Here is a 25,655-nt window from a genome sequence, read left to right on the forward strand (position 1 = left end):
CTACATTCACTGCTGTGTGTGTCATGCATAATACATTCACACACCGGCGTCTAATAATAGTCCCTGACAATTTTTGCACACCTTCTGAAAGAGGACCAAATGCAAGTCTTTTCAAAACTAAAAAATAGACCCCGAAAAGACTCAACTACTGAGTTTTCTGAAGGGACAATAGGGGCTGCACAATGGAAAAAAACATCTACTTGTCATGCGATTAGATTTGCAATTTGTAATTTCTCACATTGTCCAGGACATTTGAGAGAAGACATGAACTGCTAAACTAATGCAAGTGCAATGCGTTTCAGAAAATGTTTATAGAGGTTTAGCTGGTTCTCGACTGGTGGGTCAGGACCCAAAAGTGTGTCGCGGAACCATCCCATTCTCAGGGGGTCACAAGCCTTTCCCAGAAAACATTTTTCAAGGCTTGGGTACTGAAAGTGTGGAGAAACACTATGTTAAAAAGACTGCTATCAAGTTGATCAAGAGGCCCATTGTTCATTATATATGAGATTATCTGGGAACCATAACTCAAGAAAGCATGCCAACGGAGGGTTATAAAAGGCGTCAGATACCCCTAGTGGACATCATGAAATTGGACCCATATAATAGAATATAGCATCTCTGTGGTGCCATACGGGCCTGACCTCACTACAAGGTCAAATTCACACAAATATCAACCTTTTTTTTTTGCACAAAAAGTTGCATAGTGCACCTTTAAAGGATTATCTAATGTCATTGTGCATAACAAATAACATTACTGTTTGGGTTGTGGCTCGTCATCCTAGGATAATGGAGGCCCCAAAGCCATACCAGTTGAGAACTAATGGGCTAAACAGCAGGGTTAGTAGGTTTTATACACATAAGATATTTTACAGTCTGTAATTGTCTTATACCTAAGCGCAGTCTTTGCAATTTGCTAACTACAACCATTCAAATTGTACCACTATTAATTGTACAGCTCTACTACAGATTAAGATTTCATCATTGCTTAAACTACTCTCATAGCATTATCACACATTAGGCAAATTTAAAATCGGGATTGCCCATAATGCTCACAGATAAATCATCTTTTATTGTTCTAATTGACAAGATAAATGGCATTGCATTTAGAGACTGAGGAGCTATAGAGGAGCCCTAACAGATGACAGCAGGGATACAGTGGGACCTGGAAGTATTCATGTTACTCTCCAATTTATCTGTCTGATAGAAATAGAAACAATAAAAGGTGAAGATTTTACAGTTAAAATGTAAGTTCATGTAGTCGTGAAGAAAAGGGAGAAATGGGGCGGGGGTTATGTTGATTGAAATAAACTAAAAGAGACGTGTTATATCATCTACTTTTTCTCCTCATCCTTCCTTCCAGCCCATGCTGCACCGCAAGTATGTGTGACAGTGAGAGCTCCAACGATTCACAACTGTCTCCTACCCTGAAGGAGGAACCAGTTGTTTTGGGTGACCTCTCTCCTCTGAGTTTGGTTTAGACCCTCCTCAACAACCCAATTGGCAGGAGGTCTGTTTGTGTGCTTGGTCCTTGGCTTACACTGTGGTCCAAGTCCTACCCGAACGATTAACTGTCAGAGCCAATAGGGATGAATTTAACAGTCTTTCATATTTTTTTATTGAATTATTGTAGGGCAGGGGTAGCCAACAATAAGCCTGTGGGCCAAATCCAGCTCTCCAACAAAGGTCCTCAAGTAAAGATTTTCAGAAATATGCCGCATCATTTTCATCATCTTATGCTTGTATTAATACCCAAACAAGCTTGCCTATCCCTGTATTATCCGTATGATAGTAGGGAAATCGCGTAGAACTCGAAACAACTGGAGAAAAAAAACGATCCGACTGCTGCATAAAACGTAGAAGTTATAAAAATAGGTCTGGACATATTGTAGACCCAATGTATTCACGATCTTGCATGGATAAAACACATTTTCTTGTTGAGGTGTAGGTCACTGTGTGTCTCAGCAGTCTATCAGCCGATCAGTATCACCTCCATCTCCTCATCGTCCCAATCAGCTATCAGCCATCAGATCAAAACAAGGCAATTATGTGGCTCTGATAATGTGACAGGCTCATTCTCACTTCTTCATGTCACTGCAGCCTCTCCGCCACTGACTGAGTGCTATATTTCGCCTAGATCCAAAATGCTGAAATACGACGACTGGATATACAAATTTGGACGGTTCCTTGTTCACAACGGCAGTGGGGGAATGTCTGGTAAAAGCATAAACAAATTATGGGGCAGGTAAAAACAAGAAGATGAATTATTGCATTATTGCATATGAACACACAGCTTCTATCATGCCAGTGTTTTAAGCCATTGGAAAAGAGGGGAGCTATTGCTTTGAAATACATTGTGTTATTTTTCTTTTATCCTGGGGTTACTTTTACAGGCTTCATGAATCGATGAAAAAATATAAAGTAAAACAATGACTTCCCACAACTTTTGAAATGTGTTAAGGCAGTCAAGAAGTAACTCTTGCCCCAAGAGGCCATAAGCGCAACTGCAGGTGCTGTAGCAAGTTGTGTTTTTTTTACTTTTTAATTGTCTGTGAGAGTAAATACTATGCTGACAGAAAAGGCGAAGGGAGAGAGGGATATTGTGCATCCAATTACACAATGGAAATAATTTTTTTCACTCAAACTTGGTTGCAAATACTGTTTAAAGTGGTGCTAGCCCGCAGTTAGCTTTGCCTGTTAGCCTGTAAGCTTCTTCTTCGTGATTCCATTCTATTGGTTGCTCCGGTCCGGTTGCAATTGTGGTTTTCTGGGCAGAGACTCCAGGGGGAGATGAAAGACCCCCCAATCATCCCATTAACACTTGTATTACCCCCAGAGGGACTACGGAAAGGATTTATTAAGGTAAACAAGTTACTTAGTACTGCTTTACTGGGAATGGCTGCGCATTTTGGTCCACGTGCCACAGCAAACCAACTGCTGCCATCTATAAACCTGTGGTCCACCTTTGCTCTGCTGATAACCATTAAGTTTTACAGCCTTCAAACTCGAGGTAATACCCTTCATAAAATCCAGTAGGTCCGGTATTAGGAAGCTGCTGGAGCTGCCATCATTTTTAATGAACAAGTAACACTGACAGATAGAAGCAGATTGGTGTGGGATGGAACTGGAATGTACAGAGAATATTGATGATGCATGTTTTTTTTGTTGTTTTTTTACTTTAACTTAATGAAAAAACTGTATTTGTATGACAAGATCTGGGCAGCACTTGACAACGGAAGTGGAAGAAACATCATAGGAATAGCTGTAGCCAATCAGGAATTAGATGAGGGCTTTATATTCCAAAATCCTGAATTGCCAGTTGGCCATTTTTTGAAGTCCATTACACACAATTAAGCTGTTGACAATGTTTAACCAGATATGGCCAGTGCTGGTTTAAGTAATTTCTCAGTGTACCTCATTCGACTGGCAGAGGACATTTTAACAAGTGTTCAGCGAATACATCACATTGTTTTTGCCAGGTGAAATTGTTTCTATTACCAATTACAATCAGAGTGTGTGGACACTGCAGAGCTCAGCATTTGTCAGAAGCATCGTATGGATCCTGTTGTACCACTTTGAGGCTTAGAACTTAGCATAGAACTGACCAGTAATCAAGATAAAGATACTTTTTCTAGCACCAGGGGAAACATATCTTGCATTTTCTCACCAAGAAAGTGTGAGATATTGATCATAATACCCCGTCTTTAATCAATATCATTTCACCTATTAATGCAGAAAACACAGTAAGTAATGTACACAGAAGATTAACTCCTGACTCCTATCAATGCATTATACAGTACATAGGCCCACTGTATAAGATCAAAAATCGTGCACCCTTAAAGGAATAGGCCACCGTTTTTAAATACTGAGATATGCTCTTAGCTTAGACGAGTTGATATGTAGCTGTCTGGTCTTTACGCGTGCCCTCAGTCACGTAAGCACAGCACAGACGGCATTAGCATGTAGCCTCTCTTCTCACCTATGGATCCAAACGGAGGTGAAGTTAGAAGCAACCATGCTCTTCCGCCTTTTCCCTGTTTTAATAGGAAACTAAAAGGGGAACTATATTGTTGAATTATGACTAGGCCTTGCAATATAGCTCCAATTTTTATCCGCTTTGACAATCGACATTTTGTGTAACTATACTTGGATTGTGTATCATGTAACCATATTTAAAACGGGAATTCGGGAAAGAGCTTGGTTGCTTCTAACTTCACCTCCGTTTGGATCCATAGATGAGAAGAGGAGAGGCTATATATGCTAACGCCGTCTGTGCTCTGTTTACGTGACTGGGGGCACGCGTTAAGACCAGACAGCTACACATCAACTCGTCTAAGCTAAGGTAAGAACATATCTCAGTATTTGAAAAAAGGCTGCCTATTCCTTTATGCCAAGCCACTTACTACCACTTGGGTTTACTGATACAATGCTAATGCCCTAAAGATTTCCAATGACTTGTAGGAATTAGCCAGTGCCAGGGTTGTGTCACATTTTAATGGGTTTTTGTACATAACCGAGTGGCCATTCCTTTCAGAACATGTGCACGGCGGCGACTTATAATTAGTGTACTCCATGACTCACAACCGCGGCTTGAAAGAATCCTTTAAAAGACTGCGCCTCATGTTTTAATGATGGCTTCGGTCAGAACTCCCATAATAGCAAAAAATATGAACTGACTAATGGAGGATATCTGCTGAACTCAAGCACACCGTTGATATAAGTAAGAATCATCTTTCAATGTTTTTTGGGTGTTTTTTTTTTTTTGCATTGCTTCTGCTTACAAAAAAACACAGTGTTTCAGTGACGCTTGGTGAGTGATCCTTCCTGTTTGAGTCAAAAACGTCCCTTGCAAGGACTTGGACCCTATTGGATGACTGTTACATGATATACTTAAAAAGGAGGTTGCACAACGCGGGTTACCATGGCATTTAGATGTGTGTTTTCTTTTTTTTCCTTCCTATCCCCGGCAGATAATGGGCTAGGTCAAGCTCTCCTCCGTGCTTTTCTCCTCCTCGATCCAAACGTGACTGAGCGCTGGGTCGCTTTAACCTCGCGATTGTCCCACTCACGACATCTCCACATAGAAATGATCGTCAACACGCGGCTCAATAAAACCAGCTACAGCGCGCACACCGCTCCACCAGATGGAGAAGATAGGCGCTGTATGAGATATAGCCAGGACAGGAGGTGACAAACTGTATGGTGTTATAGATAGCAACAGCAAGGCGATTCTGCTACTTTTGGCTATATTTGTCCATAGCTTTTTCACTGTCTTGGATTCACACAGCTTCAACACAGAGAGCTGGGAGAGAATAATACATAATGGTGGTTCTAAAACTGGGACATGAACCACAGGTGGTTTATTGGCTACTTCTCCAAATCTCCAATTTCAGACTTGATTCATTGTAATCATCATCTAATTTGTGCTTTAGCAATGCATTTAAATTAGGCAATTTTCTGATTTAGGCAATGTTTAAATCTATTTTAGACCTAATTTAGTCCAATTTAGAGACTGTTCTAAATTTTGTTCTGATTTTGTCTTGATTTAGGCCTTGATCTTGGAAGGTGAAGTATTTTATGAGGTTTCATCTACGTACAAAACAAAAAATTCACAGAATTCAAAGGTTAAAAAAATTTATTCTGTGCTCATTGCACTAAATCATCGTTTAACCATCAGAGTGCATTTTACCATTTTAACAATTTATTCAAAAATTGTACATGACATCAAGAGTAAAAAGCAGCGCACAAGAGTTCTAATGAGAGAAATGGCACCGCTTTTAAGTTCCTAAAACATGGTACAAAGGCTTTGCCAGTTTCTTGTTTGACATCACTCTCTTTCATTGCGAAAGAGAGCTATTTATTTCCCAATAAGAGGAGCTTCATGTCTTCAACACCAGGAACAATTGTATCTTAATAGTTACAGTTATATAACCAGTTACGGTGTTGAAAGAATGTTTATTATAATACCATCTTTGTTCAATGATTTTGATATAAGCCAAGAGCTTATTATTTAGTAGCTGTGTTTAAAGCGTCATTCCAGCCGACTGCCTCCATATACGCTGCCCCTACAGGCCAAAGTGCAACTGCACTTATGGGAATGCAACAAGCTCTGCTCTGGCAATCAAATTCACAGCCCAGAGGCGCCACCAGGGTCCAGACCAAATCACCTCGAGGTCCGCATCCAGACCCGAGTCCGGAGTTTGAGAGGGCCTGATATACAGTATATGGAAACTCCAGGAGAGTTTAAGGACTTCAAACGACAACTCGTCTGTTTAGCATGGATACAATTTTCAATTGGATTACAATATGACAGCAAAATAAAACAGCATTTAAGCCAAGATGCAGTCAAAGAAACGAGAATTGTTCTTAGTTCATGCTCCTATCCTTAAAAGTAATTATAAAGGTAAGTGCCAAACCCCATCATTTTGACTGTTGCTAACAAATCGTTTAACCCCATAAATGGTATAAAAACAAACAAAATCCACAGTAAAACAAGTTTTTTTTGTTCCCACTAATAGTTTTCTTGCCAACAGAATAACAAACCAAAATCCTCAGCAAAATCCTCACCTGTTTGGCAGAGGTAAGAATTAATAGACTATGGAAACAGTCTGATGTGAAATCTCCTCAAGAGGGAGCTGGCCCCATAAAACCTGACTTCCATTAACTTTTATTATTTCTTAATTTAACAAGACTTTGATACACAAAAAGTAGATTCGCCCTGATGCACAATGTCCAACTCTGTCTACTACTTACTTATTCCAACAGCGGTGAAACAATGGACCGGGGCCAATGGCAAAAATCCCACAGCTCCCACTCACTCAAATGACATATTGTGACAAATGTTCCTGATCGGTTTCTGAGAGCTAAGGGCTGTCCCATTGTAAACTGTCAGGAGTGCAAGGACTCTCCAGTGGACAGTTAGAAAACCCTTTGGACACACACTTTCAGTATGTGTGCAACTTTAAGGATGATTGCCCCCTCTGGGAAGCTGATTTTAAGAAGATATAGAATCAAGAAACATAGATGTTGGTCACACATTGGGTTTAATGAGAGCAGCAGCCGCATAACATACTTGACCCAGTTGTGCTCTCCATATAGGATTTTAATATTTCCAATCCTACAATGGAAAAATAACAGCCATTTTGGAGGTCAGTGATTTTCATCTATTAAAATAGGAGTTTTAACTTAACTATTTTTAACTGATGTTGAGGACATCTTTGAGCATGCTTACAGATAGTGTGTTTTCCCACAAACATCATTCTTGACCAGCTTTGATTTACTAATGTCCGTGATTTGATTAAGCCTCTCCTCCATGCATGGCATACAGTGCAGCGTTTGTGTGCAGTCAATGCACTGCTAGTCAGTTGTAAATCAATTATTAGAAAAGCTCTTGTGCAGTTAACCCAATTACTTGTTGCAGACCTATCCCAAAAATGCAACTTCTTGTTCCACAATGTGGATGCCTTTGCTGAGCTACTATCCCCATACACAGCCTGTTATTCTGCCACAGAAAGGCTTGAACATTGGTATTGTCTTTTAAGTGCAGTGTCATTACCAGATTTTTTGTATTGCGGCCTTGTATTTCATTGGTTATCCGGCTTTCAACACCTCTTTCATTGAAGGTCTGTTATTTAAGCCATACACATGCACCATTGATCGAGTTGCACTGAGCTTTCTGTATTTAGAGATAAAGTGATCCTGTGGCCTATATGTTATCGAACTGGCGAAGAGCTTTTTTTTTTTTCTCCCCCCACTTTTGAAAGGCGGGTTTTCTAATTAAAAGAGAATTGACTTTAAATCTTTCTCCTTTATGCTTTGGTCGATATTTGTCACAATATACTTTACTTGGAAACAAATCAATTGACCACATGCCTGTATCCAAGCTCTTGTTTCTCCCACGTCTGTCACTGCCCCATAGCCAGCAGGCAAGCCACAAAACCGGACCAAAGGCAAGCAATCCAAGTGCACGGACAACACCGAGCTATAGGCAAATCCTGCAAAAGTCTGCGAAAGCATTTTTATTACTTTTACAGATGGGTTTCTAAATGTCACTCCCGCGTGCAGGGTGGCTACAGGCATAAAAAAAAATCATCTATTTCCTTAAAAAAAAAAAAAAAAAAAATGAAAATACACCATTCCTCATCTGTGACCTGTCAGAACAGAGGTCCTGTTGTCTACCATTAACTGAGAGCTGCCCAACCGGCGCAGAATATTAATGGCGCCGTCTCCCCTGGATCATTTAAATCACTATCTGCATCTTCGTGCGTGTGAGTGCATTTGCGTGTAATGCAATGTCCATCAGGGGAGGACATCTTCAGGAGTTGGAGGTCTGCGATTAGTTTTTTTTCTTGTTTTTCTTTTTTTTTCTTTTTATCAGCGCAGCATAATTGAGAAGTCAGGCTATCACCAAAAGATGAATACAGTAATCAATAGGCAAGGGGCTTCCAAAGACTTAAGGGGGGGTGGGGGGGTGGGGGTGGGGGGACATTGTTAGACTGGCGCGGCCACTCCACATAACGTCCAGGTTCCAATTAAAAAACACACGAATCGCGGGCTCATTAGCGGCGCCTTTATTGAACGCCCCATGTTAAGTGACAGCTCATCAACAGGCAAGGCCAATCGAAGGCTCCTCTTTATCAGAAAGGAGGAGGAGGAGGAGGAGGAGGAGGAGGAGGGGTGGGGGGGGGGGGAAGCTGTGCTATGGCAACGGAGCTGCGCGAGGATTTACATTAAAACCTCATTCTCCCAATAGTGACAGTGCGTCAAAGATGTGCGCAATGTGTCCGATTGCGCAGCACACACACCGAAATGTCCTAGGAGGTGGTAGATAACAGCAGGCTTACCTTTATAAAAAATAAAAAATAAAAAAAAAAGAGAGCGACGCCGCTACGAGGAGGATGATGATGGTGGTAGTGCTGATGTCCGGTCCATCCGATTCGTATCCTCTCAGTTGTCACCGTTTTCTTTTTTGGGCTCGTAACTAGGCCATTTCTTCCAGCGATTGTTGAGAGGCGTCGCTGGTGTATCGGTAGTAGCTGTACACCTTCCCTCGTCTTTATCCGGCTTTCCCCCCCAAAAAAGCACACCTCATACGGCCCCCCCGCCGCCCCTGCCTCCTCTTGTCATCCCTCTATCTGACAACACCCTGCTCTGTACTGATATTTCACTCACTTGTTTTAACGTTGACCTCAAACCGAGGAAGGGAAGGGAGAAGAAAAAAAAATCAGTGGGAATAAAACGCTATAGCGTCAAGACTAACGCAAGCACGCATCCTCTTTCCCCCATTTGTTCATGACGGGAATAATAATCCACGGTATCGCTCTTAAAACGGAGCTTGGTTGGGTTTAAAATAGACGAAGGAGCAAACTCAAGTCGCAAAAAAATCAGGGGTCCATTCCAGTTTTCAATGTAGTTCGTCTTCAAAGCCCCCTCTCCCTCTCTCCTTCCTTCACTCTGATTGAATTGGAGCACGGGATGACATATCTTCCGCTTAAAACCACGCGCTGTAGGGAAAAGACGGCTTTTAATGCTCAGAATCAGTGATATGATTGCAGTCTGGAGGAGCGTCAAGCCTCAGCCTCCTCAGTCTCTCTCCCAGTGCGTCTCTCTCATCCACTCACGCCGCGATATAAGGCAACGAGAGACCACTTGCAATATTTCAGTGCGCAGCCGGTTGTCATGACAAAGAGAGGCGACGCGTAACTCAATAAGAAGAGGTCGCCATGTGATGGGAGAAAAAACTGCAGTGGGATTTCGCTGGGATTGTGCTCAAACGTGGAACTGCAACGCACTGACGTCAGAGCTGTAGTTTTCCCGGCTATTACTGTTTTATTTGTGTTTGTTTGTTTTGGGACAACCGCTGGGGGGGACTACAGTGTTATCAAGGGACGGACATTTGAGGCAACGTTCAACTTTCTGAGACCGTGGTAGCCATAGGTTTCCAAATCGATCATAGGGTCGAAAAAATAACAATAGGCTACACTGCATGTAATTACTCGGATTAAAAAAAAAGGTTCTGTAGTTTTTAGATCTAGATTTGGAAAAGCTACAATAATGATTTCTAGTTACAGGTAGTCTTATCAAGTAGGTATACAGTGGGAAGAACAAGTGAGTAGGACACCATTTGCAATTTCTCAAATTTCTGCCTAAATTGGTCATAAAATGTGGTCTGATCTTCATCAAAATCTTAAGAATGAGTTAACAGTGTCCACTTAAACTAATACCACCCAAATATTTACATTGTATCATATTTGTATTGGCCATAACATTCACAGGAGAGTGTGGAATAAGTGTGTACACCCCCTGAATCTCGCTGAACTGCAGCAGTTTTGTAAAGAGGAATGGTCTAAGATTCATCCTGATCGTTGTGAGCAGTTATTGCTGCAAAAGAAGGATCAGCCAGATATTAAATTCAAGGGATCACTTACTTATTCCACGCTGTTGTGAATGTCTCAGGCCTTTCTGCACAATATCTTTGAAAAATGTTTTTCTATTGATGATAGCACATCGTCCAGGCTCTGAGGCAACAGGGCACCCCCGCACCATGATGCTCCCTGCACCGTACTTCACAGTGGGGATAGGGTTTTGATGCTGATGTGCTGTTCTATTTTTCCTCCACACATGACGTTATGTCCCAAACTATTCAACTTTAGGTTAATCAGTCCACAGTTTATTTTTCCAGTTTTTCCAGTGCTGTGGAGTATCCAAGAGCTCTTTCACACTGTACGTATAGCCTATCATTTTCCTTTATACATTTTTTCCTCTGACATGACATGATTAATACATATGATATTATAGACTTTAAGGTTATTAAGGCATCTGACTTTGAGCCAGTCCCAGGTCTGGGTTGCAAAAAATGGCAAAGACAGTATGGGAAGCCCAGAAGGGAAGATGATATTACCTATGTGCTGTAATAAGTTTATCTTGGATCCTGAAAGTGCCACTAATTATACAAAAAACATTTCCTGAAAAGCTAAAATCACAAAAATCCAAAGTTCATTTGGAGGTTATCTAGCCGTTCACAGTGGACATTTCAACGTGTACAATTGCCCAAGGATGTGCAACATTAACCATTTTCATAGTTTCCAGTATAAATCAACTTCAAGGACAACATCACTTGCAGAAATACATCATCAAGTAAGAACAGTGGCTATAATGCCAGAATTATATGCAAAAGTGGCTGCACATCTCATGGCCACGCTTCTTTGCATTCAACATCCCGAACAACGATTTCAGCATCCATATGCATTAAAAAAACACATATTTTTCTGCAACTCCAGAGGTCAGAGAAGAGCAGAAATGTAGGCTTTTGTTGCTATGTTTAAATACTCAGAGGAGATTCCCTCCTTTGGGGAATTCACAAGGGTCAGACAAAGCTTATAACAAGGGCAGTGGCTCACCACCTAGAGATGAATACAAGTCTGGGATAAAGAGGCTCATTCACATAACAGCCAGCCAGTGTAGATGGAGTTTACTGCCAAAACATTTAATTTTAGCACAATGCATAAAAGATTACTGAAGTAAGCAAGCAGCGCAAAATCACGGTAAAGATTATAGTAACTGTTCTCTTGATACACCACAAATTAAAACATACTTTTATTTTACTAGGCTTTTACATTTTGTCAAGACCGCACCTTCACTTAGCAAAATGGGTTTGGAACATCTCCACTCAAAGAGGTTTTGTGCCAAAATTCATGTTAAGTGAAATTGTAGTGGGTGATGTGATGTTTTGAGTCTCTGATCGGTTTTCTCTTATTTCAACATTACATAGTAAAAGTACCAACACAAAGATGGCTGTGGCTTTCTCTCAAATCATGTCTGTGTCCTATTGCATGTGTCCACAGATGAGTAAAGTAAACTGGTGGAGAGTCTCACCATAGTTAACAGGACTCACAGTTATTAGCATTGCAAGAAATGAATTAAATCATAGACAACAGTTTAATTTAACACACACATTGATGTTGGTCAGCTCCTTACTCATTTACTCATTCCTAGAGTATATCGTTAAGACAATAATATAAGCCTAGGAAACAAAAAGGGAAAAGGGTTGAGAACCACTGATTTAGACCATTAGGCGTCTACAGTATTGTATCATGGTTAACTGAGTTCACCAGGTTTGTGTTTGGTTTAATTCAATTATGTGGAGCTACTCTTATGTTCTGTAATGTGTCTTCAGAAACAGTTCCAACAGGGCTTTTAACATTAATTGTGGTGTTGCGTATGCTATTTCAGGGATCAGCAAACTTTTTTACATTGGGTACAACCCCTTTCTTAAGTGACTTATGGAAGGATCGTAATATAATACATTAATGTAACATTTATCACAACTAAAGCTGTCTTGTTTTGTTATGTAGTGAATTTAAGTGCAACACAGTGCAGTTTTGAATGTTGTATAAGCTTTATGTAGTGTCACTCTTTCTGTAACTGTGAGAGGGTTTGCAGCTTCCCCCTGGAAAATATAAACTAAAAACCTGTAAATTCCTGTTTTGTGGAGCCTTCTATTTTCTGCTCAAGTCTATGTGACTCTGCCAATGGTTTAAATGTTCAAAAGTAAAACAAATGATTTTGGCTGTGTGGGCCAATCAAAGTGCCAACAGTGGCACCCGTGCCAGGGTTTGCTGCACCCTTTATTATATTTGATACTTTTGAAAACGTTTGAAATCTTTGTCATAAGCCAAAAAGATTATTTAATTTAAGAAATGGTCTGTTCATGAGAGCCCAAGGCAACAATGTTTGGCCTTTGATTCACGAAAAGGCAGAAAAAATACATCAGTTCAAAGATTCTTAAACAAAATATTTGAACTTCCACGGACTACAGGACTTATCAAGATCGCATAAGGATTAAACCAAGTCTAAAATGGTCTAAGATACGCCGACATTGGACAAAACGTCTAAACTAGATGTAAATAAATGAAAATATCTTAATTTTATTTGAATAGTCTAAAAATGCAGATGATCCAGTATCACCAAAAGAAGCACAAGTAAGTGGTGCTTACCACAGTTTGAGAACCACTAGTGTAGTTATATATAATCACAAGATTTGCAGTATGTTATAGAGGCATTGCAAGATAAGGCCAGTGCAATGGTGCCCTTGAGGTTTGCAATTATTGTCAATAGATTATATTTTTTACTTCATTCATAACAGCAAGTTCTGGGCTCTGCCAAGAACACAGTCATTACCATTATTACTTTTTGTTTGGATAATGCTTTAATGTGGAACTTCAATGGCTTGGCAGAGGTCTTGACACACAATCCTAATACTGAATGTGTATGACACACATTTGCATTGTTACATCTCACTGCAACAAGAGCGACTATAGAAAGATGTAGCACGTTATACTGTCTGAAGCATGATGTAGTGACAGATGCAGCTCTTGCAGAAAAGCTCCTTATGTACAGTGCACCGCTGTTTAGATACATGGACTTTTTAATAGCACACAGCCATTATTATCATGAGATTACAAACACTGGGTTAAGTTCAGGTCAGAGTATAGCACCAGTCTCACTAGGCCTTGTGTCAAAGCAAAGGACAGTCTCTGTCTGCTGCATTTGACCCATACTTCAACCACTGCCTCAAGGCAACCTGTCACAGGTGGGCGACAGCAGTGCAGTGCCTAAGAACTTTAGGCTTGACTAGGATTACCTAGCTGTAAGTTTTAGCCTAATGTGCATGTTTAGTTGATGGAGAAAACTGGAGCACCTGTGCAAACCCCACCCAGACACATGGAAATATCATTAAAAAAGGTCTACGTAGTCTGGGCATTGAACCTGGGACCTTCCTGCTGTGAAGCAAAAACACTAACTATGCAGCCACGATGTCATCTAAAGGTCATAGGCTCCAATGAGCTCGGACAACAGGGACAAAAGGGCAAAGCAGGGGATTTATAAGACAACAGCTGTAGGAGTGTCTTTACTGCACATTATTGACTATCCCAAGGCCAAACGTGTCCTGGTTATTCCCCCACACTGTGTCTATATTGAGTCAAATCTTGTGATGCATCAAATCCAGCATCATGATAAGCTTCACCTAAATCAAGGTTACCCATGATGCACCTGTGCCCTTGAAACACTAGAAGTTGAGATGCAGCACAGCTTTGTATGTGGCAGAGAGAGGGAAGATAGAGCAGGTGAGGCGGAATGATTGGCCCAATGCCTCCATCGTGCGTTCACTCAGGCATGATGCGAGCAAGTTTTCCATACACTAATGCTGGCCATTTAAAGTGCATCAGATCATTTTAGACACAAGGTCAGCCTTTGGATAGTGCACATTTCAGATAATACCATCTCAGATTATATCTAATTTATAGCGGATAATACCCCAGATACCACGCTATCTTTTTAACAGCATATCAGGAAATTGAATTATGGTAACCCACGAAGTCCATTTCTATAAATTCTTATCTATTATTGCGTGACATTTTTGTTGTAGAAAAACAGCTCCATCTGCTGGTATTAACATGGTGTTGCTATTCAATACAGATTATTTCTAAACTGTATGTTAAAATTATGATTTTTATTGTTTTTGAGGTTTTACTTTGTCAATCTTAATGTTGAATAAATGTAAATGTTTGCTTGGGAAATACATGATTAATTATTACACCTGGTCTGATATAGTCTAAAAGACTGTAACCTTTAAAGGTCACACACAATGCATAGGTTTATTGGCTCCAAATTTGAGCTGACCAGAAAACTCAGACAGACTCAAAATGATATGAAAAACAGAATACATGAAATGAAAGTGGTCGAGGTTTTCAAACTTGTAATTGGAAAGGGCTATTCAAGTTAAGGAAACGTGTCATGTTCATCTGATCTAATTACAAAAATGTTGTATTGAAGCTTATTTCAACCTCTCCTCCACCTACAGATCAATTACCAAAATTCGTGAAGACGTTTCTTCATTGTTGCCAACTTTTCTAACCTGGACGACTGAGAGCTCCAACGTACATGAAATGACACATTCACAAACATTGTTACAAAACAACACTGGTTCCAGATGGATCAAACTTGTCAGGCTGCAGTTTACCCTGACCCGTGACATGAGGTAATAAAGTGCAACACATTTCTGTCTGGGTTGAGGCTGAACAATGTCAGGATTTATAGTGATGTATTGGATTTTGTGGACAGTGCTACATCACTCACTCTCTTCACAGAGCACAGTTCAAACAATACCAAGCAATTAAGCCTGAGATGTAACACGCTTGCAATAACATGAGGACCTACAAGTAGCAAATGGGGAATGTTCAAGTGAAGCAATCTGAGAGCTGACAGTCAAAAGTTAGAAAGTCAAACAGTTTCACCACTTGATGAGAAGCATTTAAATTATCTTCATCTATGATTGTGAAAAGATACTAGCAAAATCTGAAAAATGACTGTAGTAAAGTATCATAGGGCATTGTTACTCAATGAGTGAAGCATTAACAATAACAACAGGACATAAACCTCTGAATGGAATCCTCTATCATACTCTCTGTGGCAAATGAACTAAGTTTTTTTCATCTGAGACGGTAAACTTTCTAACACACAATTTATATTCACATTAATACTGTTAAATGTTCATATGGTGGAAAAAAGTAAGTTCGAGGTCTAAGTGACGCTTAATTACAGTAGCCAAGTAGTAAAAGGTCACCCAGCTCGATCTGCATTAATGTAAGAAACATTCAAAGGCTAATTGCAGATTGAAATAGGCCAGGAATGATGCTTTGTCCCCTATATTTAACACCCATTAAGTCTCCCCTCTCCTTCTCATTCCCTCTTGTTTTCACTCTTACCCCTCCCTCTCCTCACATCACTTCTACCATCTCCGTATCCACAGCTATGTCTTTAATAGGATGAGTAAAATCATGTTAACGGATTTAAAAACCACTGGAGTGAATCGCTGTAGCTTTGCCAAGTCTGTTCTGTGTTCTCTCGCTCTCTCTCTCTCTCTCTCTCTCTCTCTCTCTCTCTCTCTCTCTCGTGTGAACTCCTCAGCTCCGACTCCGTCACTAATAGCAAAGGTCCAGCAAGGACACACTGAGATGAAAAAAAAAAAGACAAATTATTTCCGTCTGTACCTGATGTAGACAAAGTGGCCATCATTTGAGCTGGGTAATTACAAGCCAAATTTGTCTTTTGAATGGAAAGCGTGTGTGTGTGTGTGTGTGTGTGTGTGTGTGTGCGTGCAGCTTTTAGAAGTGCAGTCGATTTAAACATGAAACAAGAGAGGCGCCTGTGTGGAGCTGCTGTGTCCCAGTTTTCTCTCATTGTACCCAAATTTGCCCAAGACCTTTTAATTCGGTCTGTTCTCGGAGTGGATTAACCGTGCAAAAATATGAGGTTCGAGTGAATGCAATGCCTCCCTTTGAATATTTGATTATCACTTTGATGCACAGCTTTTCAAATTGAGAGGATTAAAGTGGTATGACAGATCATTTGCCCTTTACTTGCCGCCGGAGAGTAAAAGACCGTATTAGGCAATCTGGCTAAGCTTTTAAACATAACAATTAAGACAAACTGCTCCCATTTGAGAAACATTATTATCTCAAAAATCAATCACAATCATGACTCATTCTACCAGTCCCAATAAACCTAATTTAGATAGCCTGTTCTTTGACTCCCCGTGTATATGCATTGTTTTGTTCGATTTTTGCGTATGAACCCGCCCGGAGGTAAATCAAAGTCACAGTCAGGCGTGCGAGATAAGATGCCCTTGTTGCTGCTCCTCAAGGATGCAGCAGTCTTCAATGGAGCCGCAGTGGCGCTCGGCGTATGCCAGGTGGCGCTGCTTCACTGCAGAAACCGCGCGGGGCCCTGTCTCTACTTCTAATCCTGGAGTGGCTCTGTCAGCGGCAGATAGTCACGCTCTGTGAGTAAGACTATCAAGGAGGGGAGGAAAGAGAGAGGGAAAAGATGAGGGGAGGATACAAGCAGCAGGAATAGCGCTTTAGTGTGGTTTTAGGATGGACAGTGAATTTGTGGAAGGCTATAATATGTTTGTCTGTCTCTGCTTAATAGTTTTATACTAAATCTTGCTCTGTCTGTCCTCTATTGGCTTCATACCATTCTAGTGTTACAGTCTTGGTCCACCACAGCGGTGAACACTTCCTTATCCGCTGTTCTCCCCAAAGGCCTTTGTCTCTGGGAGTCGCAGGTGAAATTAGAGGGTATAATTTCCCTCAATCAGCAGAATTTGCTCTATCCACATGCACACACACACACACACACACACACACAAGTATACCGCACCTCCCCTTCCGCTCACTCCATCCCAGGCCCCACCCGTCCCACCATGGCCAGGGGCAGAAGAACATCAGCAGTCTCAGGGAGAAAACTTCCTTCTACACCAGGGGTCACTTTCATCTTCTGATCAGCCGCCGAAAAGCAGGGGTAAGTAGCTAATGAGGGCTCGGAGCATATGTCTGTATCTGAAATGCACAAGTAGAAGGGAGGGAAGGTCATAGAGGGTCAAGCGAAAGGAGAAGAGAGAGGTTCAAAAACAAATGGATGGATATTTGTAGTCCACACTCTGTCATGGATAAGAAGATTATGCCTCTGAGTTTTCCTGGAATGTTCTCAGCGCTGTACCCCCTCATGTGCGCACAGGCCCATCCCCCTACACTTACACACACTTACACACACAAGCCTCTGTCTGCAGTTTGGACACTCGGATGGTCCAATCATCCAGTTATATAAGATCAGTGCATTCTTCTGCAGTGTCCCTGGTCGGGTCTCTGCCACAAAATACAAAGAAACAAACAATGTAAACTTCATCACAGACAAATGATGTGCTCTGTTCTTCCTCATGAGATTCAGGGGGTGCATGCACATTTAGGATGTCATCGCACTGGCAAGAGATGCATACATATACAAAATGTCGGCACAAAAGTCAAATTGGCGTATCTCTATGATTTGATCCATACAAGTGAAGTCATCACATCTGGAGCTTTGGTAATAAATTAAAAAAACATATAATTCTATGATTTACATTTATTTAACAAGTTAAGTCTGACTGAAATAAGAATCTCTTTTTGAAGGAAGTACTGGCCCCAGAAGGGATCCTATTGTACATTATTTAGTGGTAGGGGAAACTCTCATCGTCTCATCGGAAGGTTGGGAGTTTGAATGCTCCTGTTGTTGAGTCCTTGGGCAAGACACTTCCCCCATCTTGCCTCCAGTGTCTGCGTACATTGGTGCATGAATGAGTGTCTGTATGAATCTGTATGAGTGGTCCCTTGATGTAAAGCGTTTTATAACTTGAGACAGAGATATAGAAAACTGTAAAATGTAATTAATGTTGCAGCACACTGTATTTACAAGATCAAAAGCTCAAATTAACTTTCAAAAGTAAATGCATACAAAAATAACCTCACCTCCAAAAGTGCCATACCAGTCCAGGCTCTAAGATTCGCAGCCACATGAGCAGGTTAAGGAAAACACCCACTTAAGTCCTCCACACTTCACCAGTGTCATTAATAACAACACAGCTTTGCACAAACCACACAGGACGACAAACAATACCCATTCAATGATATACTGTACCTTTTGGTAACTTTTGTTCTGTGATTTATTTATGTCTGCAGTTATTGTGAGAACACCTTGCTTTAAGGGAGGAATGCCTGTTTGCAGATGTATAAATGTGTGTTTTTGTTCTCCGGGTCTTAATGAAATCTATCCATCAATGGGTGCGTCCTTGTTTTTTTTGTTTTTTTTACCTCACACGAGGCACTCCCCCACTCGCTCTGTAGCCCTCCACTGGCCCCTAACAACGCTTTGCTTTCTGCTCTTCCATGTCTGTTTGTTGCCCGTTCCCATTAATCTCCATTAACACCAAGAGAGTATTAATAGGTTCTCGGCCGTAAATGAAAAAGGAGAGACGTAGGGTTTCTGAGGACAGATAGCGACGGTCACCAATTGGTTCATTTAAAACCCTGATTCATATTCTCTGTGTGTATAGGGCTGTCGTATATGCCAAGACAAACGGGCTTTGATAAATGCACATATATGAGGTGTATTTTAAAACAGACTGAAACAGCTAAGGGACATTTGAGCAAAGTGTTAAAAGCACACAGCAGTAGACAAACAAGAGAGTCAGCATACCTATTTACATGACAGATGCAGAGTTGCACAAATTCATATTATTTAGACTTTCTGGCTCAAAATAAATATTAATATTCTCTTTGGCAGCAGTTTCTCATTTCAAAAAGGAACTGTTGGATGCAACATAATTGGCCATGGCACAGAACCTTTGAAGTCAAACCACTATTGTAAACTGGATTAAGAGTCAAGGGCGTAATAAGTAATCAGTCCGCTTTTCGCTATCCACTTTCCTTCTATTCCCACACTTTCTACTTTGGCTTTGACCCACCTTCTGTGTGAATTGTGCACTACTAATACAATTACCTAGCCAATCATTCTCATAATAAACAACGAGAAAAGAGGAAATAATAAAGCAAAAATGTAATGCTCATCTTTTGAAAACAAACAAACAAAATAAACTTTATCTTAACTATACCCCTGCTCTGATGTTGATAAAAGTATGTGCTGTTATCTTTGACTCTTGCTTTGTATCTCACAGAATCATTTAAAAAAAAATTGGACTTGAGCACGACTCATGTGAGGTTATGAATCTGAACTAACTCTCCAGTAAATGTAAAGAAACAAAAGATAATGCTTGCTTTTTTATATATCTAAAAAGTCAAATGTCTGGGTCCCTGGTGTGCAATTCCTAAATATTTTGGTATAATAAAGAAAACATTTAACATGCGTGGTAAAACATTTTACCATGTGGTAAAGTGAAACAAACAAGTTTCAATAAACCAGACGTTTATGTCTTTATTAGATAGACTATAAAAGAGTCCTATAAAACCCTTTACTATGTATCCAGGCACAAGAGTGCAAGTGAAATCAATTGACGCTCACAAAGTCTTGTGCCAAAAAGCTGTTGGGTTCACAAGAACTCTATCAAACATATTTCTACTCTCAGCTCACACCCTGCTTATTTAAATGGCAATGCTGCATCCTAATGTTACATCAAGAATCTATATGATGCCAGCTCCACTGAGCGTCATGCAGCACTTGCACACCTTAAAACAATAGACTCCTACGTGAGAAAGCTGTTCTTAGATTGTTGTTTAGCATTTAAAATCATATTCCCACAGCAGCTCATACACAAACTGGTCCACATGAGGCTCAACACATCCTTGTGCAATTGGCTACTGGACTTTCTGAAGGGAGACCACAGGCAGTACGTGTCAGCAGGAACATCAGAACCATCACACTGAATACTCCCAAGGTTGTGTGATGAGCCCCCTCCCGTTCACTCTGCTGACCTATGACTGCACTCTCTTCATTAAGTTTGAAGACGACACAACAGTGGTAGGTCTCATCATCAGCAACAAAGGCAAGCCAAACCACAGCGAGTGAGTATGTGAGGTGAGTAGCCCGGCCGTATAACTGGTTACTGAAACACCACTGACCACAGTCGTTTGTCAATCTTTAATCCATTGAATACCATGAATCACCCGCCCTCAGATTCTTTGATTACCTCAGTCATGGTAGGGCAAGTCAGGTCTTTGCCAAGCACTTACATCACATCCATGAACAAGTAGGGACAATGTTAGGTCCACATAGTCACCACACTGGTCTCACACATTAACACTGTAATGAACATCCATTGGGGGAAGTTCCAGTTGCTCAATGGCCTGCTTGAAACCTATCATATTAATATTTTAATTGCAAGTAGTGTCGTGCTGAATTTGAGAGACAGGCTTAATGCGTGGCAGATGAGGGCTGGGGGTAAACAGGGATTTGGCAGGCCTCCACCAGAATCCAGTGGACACAGTGGCTGGATTAAAAAGCAGAGGTTTTTTTGGCAGAAAGGAGCAGTGCCTGCAGCAGCACGGTCCCAAATCCACGGCTGATTGCAGGGCATGGATATTAGACCGTGTGTATGAGGAAACAACATGAACTTGAGTAACATTTAGGACTCACAAACACGCATGATGAGAGGAGAGAAAACACTGGTAAATGAACACATGTTGTAGATGTCAAAAGCCTGAATCGCTTAAAAAGGCTGTTTATTTTACGCCTACACACTTGTCGACCGGTGTTAAAATCCATGTATGATTTATAAATACATTTCCTGACTGCGTGCAGGTTTGCTTGAGAGTTTCGCTACAGCTCCTACATATTGGATTTGCGCATGTATTGGCTTCCTTTATTAGATTTTGCTTTAAAAATAACACTGGGAGAAGCAAATATTTCCTTCCCCTTCCCAACTTTAGTGCAGTTTTATGGATCAGTACGGAAGTAGAGCTACTGTGAACCACTAGGAACACTTTTAGCTGGAGTTTAAACTAGGCAATCCTGTTGTTATAATATAATAAACTGGATTTTCTTAGACAAAAAGCTAGAATCTGTAGGCATAATGTGAATACTCCTCTGCATGTGGATTTGCAAAGCACAGTAATCATCATGTTTTAGCCTATAGCCACAGCAAACAAAATATGGCAAGAGCATAGAATACATAATGTGGCTTGTTGGCTAAGTGCTAATATCAAGCCCAGCATATTTATATTGCACAGAAACAGACAAACTCTTTGAATAATCTGGTAAAGGAGCACTGCATATATTACTAAACAGGTGTTAATAAGGTAGCCCGCTGTTTTGTCCCATCATGACCGGGTCACTGAGCAGCACGGCATGACGAGGGCGATACCTTCAGAGGTGTGGATGAGACAGGGTGAGTTAATCTGTCCTCGCTGCGATCGACTTTATAACCGCAAAGCATGCTGGGATAAGCTTAGGGTTTATTGTTCTGATGGTGCTCAATACAATCCGGGATCACAGGTTTCATATAAACTCTATTGAAGCGGTTTTTCCTTCTTTGTGGCCGGGACAGTGGAAGAATGTCCTCAGCCGGCCTTCTCTGGAGATCCACGACTGAATCATGTATTATGTATTGCCGTAGTTCAGCCCGCCGTACACATCAATGCACCGAAAGCTGGATTTCAAACCTTGGAAAATACTATTCAGCCACGCAAGAGTGCACAGTAAATAGTATACACTCCGGATATTGAAAGCATGTTAACACAACTATAGCAAAGCTTGTTCTATTAATTTATAATGGTTTATTTTATTACCAATGGGACAGAGCTTAGGCATTGACCTGAACAATGTAAACAAAGCACACAGCACACATGGACAAGCAGGCGACTCTGTAGATGTCTATAGAAGCAGTGGTTGTCCGCTTGTGTGGCAGTAGCTCTATGAATTATCATGTGGCATATGGACAGTGCCTTTGAACAGTCATTGTTTTCTGTGTCAGATATTTTCCTGCTACAGCAGCACTTGATTTCGCCTCACACTGCAGAAATTTAGTTCATTAGACAAAATGTGTTGAATGTACAAAGAGGAAACTTTGTGTTTGCTTATTGTATGTCTTCACAGTGGGCCGGAATAACCAAGAGTTTGCATAAGCATCTTATTATTACACATATAGAATACATTATTTTGATATTATTTGTTATATAACATGTGCTGGTTTTGCAACTAATTGGGATCCTTCTTCTCTTGTAGTCAAGTGAAGTGTTATGTTCTGGCGGGGGATCCTAATCAGTCACTAGACAGAGACTAGACAATGGTGTTTGCCACTTGTTCAAACGCTGTCTCGCAGTAAAGCCATAACATTCCCTGATGAGGACTAGAAGTGAAATGTAAAACTAGGCTGGCCAATCTATCACACTGCAGAGACAACGTTCTGATACACATAGAGGCAATTTGGCGCTGCTACAGTGTATTGACCTCTGCTTTAAGGGGAAGTACCGTGTGATTAGCTGGTTTCTGTCAGAACGTGATTTATCCCAGCTCTTCAAAAGCACAAATTAATTTTCGCTCTCCAAGGATGCGTGGTGATATAGTCAACATATCATCAACTGATTCACCAGATGTAGTATCATAGCCGAGTGTCGTCCAAAAGACAAAGTGCTCGCCAAGTCCAGTTTCAAATATCCCGGGCCAGTGGGGAGACCCATCCCTTTCTCAGGTCAAACAAAGTGAGTTCTGTGCCACTGCTGTTGCCAGGTTCAAATACTACACCGAGCCATTTATCTGCAGAGGGGCGGGCGTTAAAGGATGAGTCATTCCAATAGAGGTGGAATTTAAAACAACAACATATGATAAAAAGCTCCACCCTTTTCAGCATTGATAATTAATAAATAATTATCTGTACTAGAGCTGTGCAATTTGGGAAAAAAAGCTGCCAATCCTATGGTACAAATTCATTGTTTGGAGTTTTGAGAATAAAAGTTTTGCTGTATTGTACTGACAAGTCTATTGTTGTTTAAGCTGAGTTTTGATTTGAAATGTCTATCTCACGAACCACATCAGTAAAAGTCACATTTTGTATATTTTGCTATTCTACGGTAATCAAAATTCAAGATTGTGATGTCATGCCATATCGCCCAGCCCCACAACAATCATACACTCTGCTATTCCCATTATTTCCCTATGTTTCAGTCATTGGCCTTCACCCAGACAACACCCAGCACATTTGCAAAGGTCATATTTGTAAAGAGAAAGGCAGTCCACATAATCCCCCACGTGCTTTTTCACTGTGAATGAAGCGTCTCTCATCGTAATCGGACTAAAAGGCTTTTCTCCCCACCACTAATTCTTTTACATAAAACGTCCTCATCTATATACATTTAATTAATCGACAGGAAGAATTAGAATCTATTTTGAGACTGCGGCGTTCTGTTTATGAAACTAAACCAGGAATCAGAACTGGAAATTGTTCTCAGAAAGTGCGCCGGGGTTGGTTTGCAAACGTACAGAATGTGGCTGTGTGGCTGTGCTAAACATTAATAGAAAAGGGGGGGGGGGGGGGGGGGGGGGGGTTTAGTCTAAACAGAGGCACACCTGCTATCACAGCTCTTAATTTCCTCGATTACCTCCCCAGAGAGGTCAAAAGTGGGATTAGAAATAATTACATGGCAAAAAGAGAAAGGCTTGAGTGGATTTTGCTACTTGCTGCTGCTGCTGCTGCTGTGGCTGCTGACGGTGCACAGTGAAAAATATGTAAAGCCCACAAGTTATCTCAGAATGTAACCTAGTTTTAAAGGAGCTACCCCACAATAAACACTAACTTCATGCACTTTCATTGCGCCTACAGAACACACTCAATCCCCAAAATAGTGACTTGCAGCTTACAATATATGTAAAAGAAGTGTGCACTTGCAATAATGTGCAAGGGAATGGCTCATATTCATATGAAGAAAACTACTTGAAAAGTACAGTATGCATCGCTCAGGCTTCATGAAATATTTTTGGACACAATCCCTCAATTGTCCAAATATATCCAACAGCAGCAAAAGAATAGTCATCTGGATTAACTTGTTAAAGCAGAACGATGCCCCTAGAGTAACTCATGCCCCTAGAGGCCATAAGCGCCACTGCAGGTGTCATAGCATGTCGCAGTTTTTTACTCATTAATTGTCCGTGAGAGTAAATACTACGCTGACAGAAAAGACAAAGGGAGAGAGGGATATTGTACATCAAATGACACAATGGAGATATTTTTTACTCAAACCTGGCTGTAAATACTGTTTAAGTGGCGCTAGCCCGCAGCTAGCTTTGCCTGTTAGCCTGTTAGCTTCTTCATCGTGATTCCATTAGTGTGTATTGGGGCATCTGACCCGTAGGCAGCGAAGTTGCAATCAGTCAAATAAAGACACCTGACGAACGACCTCCGCTGGCTCAACCTGTTCTCCATGGCTTCTTTTCCACCCAGGAAAGCCTTGAAACGTAGGTGTCGGCGTATTTTTGGTCCGAATTGCTACAGCAACATTTACGTAACAACTGTCTTCTTACTGCAAACCTACATTTAGTAAAGAAGGTGTTTAGTAACTAATCACTCAACCTCCACAATGGCACGCTCTTGGGCTGAATGCAACGTCACAACTTTTTGATCGATTGCGGTTTTCTGGCCAGAGACACAAGGGGGAGATGAAAGACCCCCCAATTATCCCATTATTAGTATTACCCACATTTCACCATTATGCACCCATGAGAGAGGCAGAGTTAAATTAGGGCTTGACGATATGGCCAATAAGTCAAATCATACTAGACAATTATGATTTTCACTGAACTAAACTAAGTGGTGTCTTTCGACCTTCAAACAGGGGAACCACATAACATTTTACTTCTATTCCTCCCAGGCTTGTACATACAGTATAAGCCTCGACATTCACATCCCAGTAAGCAGTAAAGCAATAGCTGTTGGAAGGTCTAAGAAGGTGTTATGTGCATTTATAAAAATCAGGTTACAGGTATAAAAGTGTATGAATCTTAGAGCATCAAAGACTTCAGTTATGAGAGGGTTTCACAGTATACGCACATTCTGATAAAAGGGCTTTCCTGTCTAGAGCAGGTGGGTGGTTTCTGTGCCAGAAGTTGGTTAGTTATAGCTTTCATGAAACGTTATGATCTTAATTCAGCGGAACATCTGTGATAGGAGGTGCTCACATGATCACCCAGCGGGCCTGCCAGCTTTCACCTAATCCCACGTCTATATCATCAAGCTGCAGTAACATTAGCAGTTACATCACCGCTGTACGTTCATGTAAGGCTATGAAATCTAGCGTAATCAGATTGCATTTTGTCCTGTCCCAAACAGGGATGAC

General features: G+C 41.0%; 2 protein-coding genes across 4 annotated transcripts in view; both read right to left on the reverse strand.

The window, feature by feature from the left end:
* nlgn2b (neuroligin 2b) overlaps positions 1–9,758 on the reverse strand; it is a 67,410-nt gene extending 57,652 nt beyond the window's left edge. The window contains exon 1 of one of the 3 annotated variants that reach the window (XM_079566135.1): positions 9,169–9,758. The gene's annotated coding sequence lies outside the window, so the exon portion shown is untranslated. Of the gene's footprint in view, positions 1–8,840 lie in introns of all 3 variants that reach the window. The other 2 variants (XM_079566134.1, XM_079566136.1) reach the window with 2 other exon arrangements.
* LOC306970234 (uncharacterized protein) overlaps positions 1–25,655 on the reverse strand; it is a 149,672-nt gene that overhangs the window by 80,892 nt on the left and 43,125 nt on the right. The window lies entirely within an intron of this gene.

Source organism: Gobius niger, assembly GCF_951799975.1.
Source record: "Gobius niger genome assembly, chromosome: 11".
Taxonomy (NCBI): Eukaryota; Metazoa; Chordata; class Actinopteri; order Gobiiformes; family Gobiidae; genus Gobius; species Gobius niger.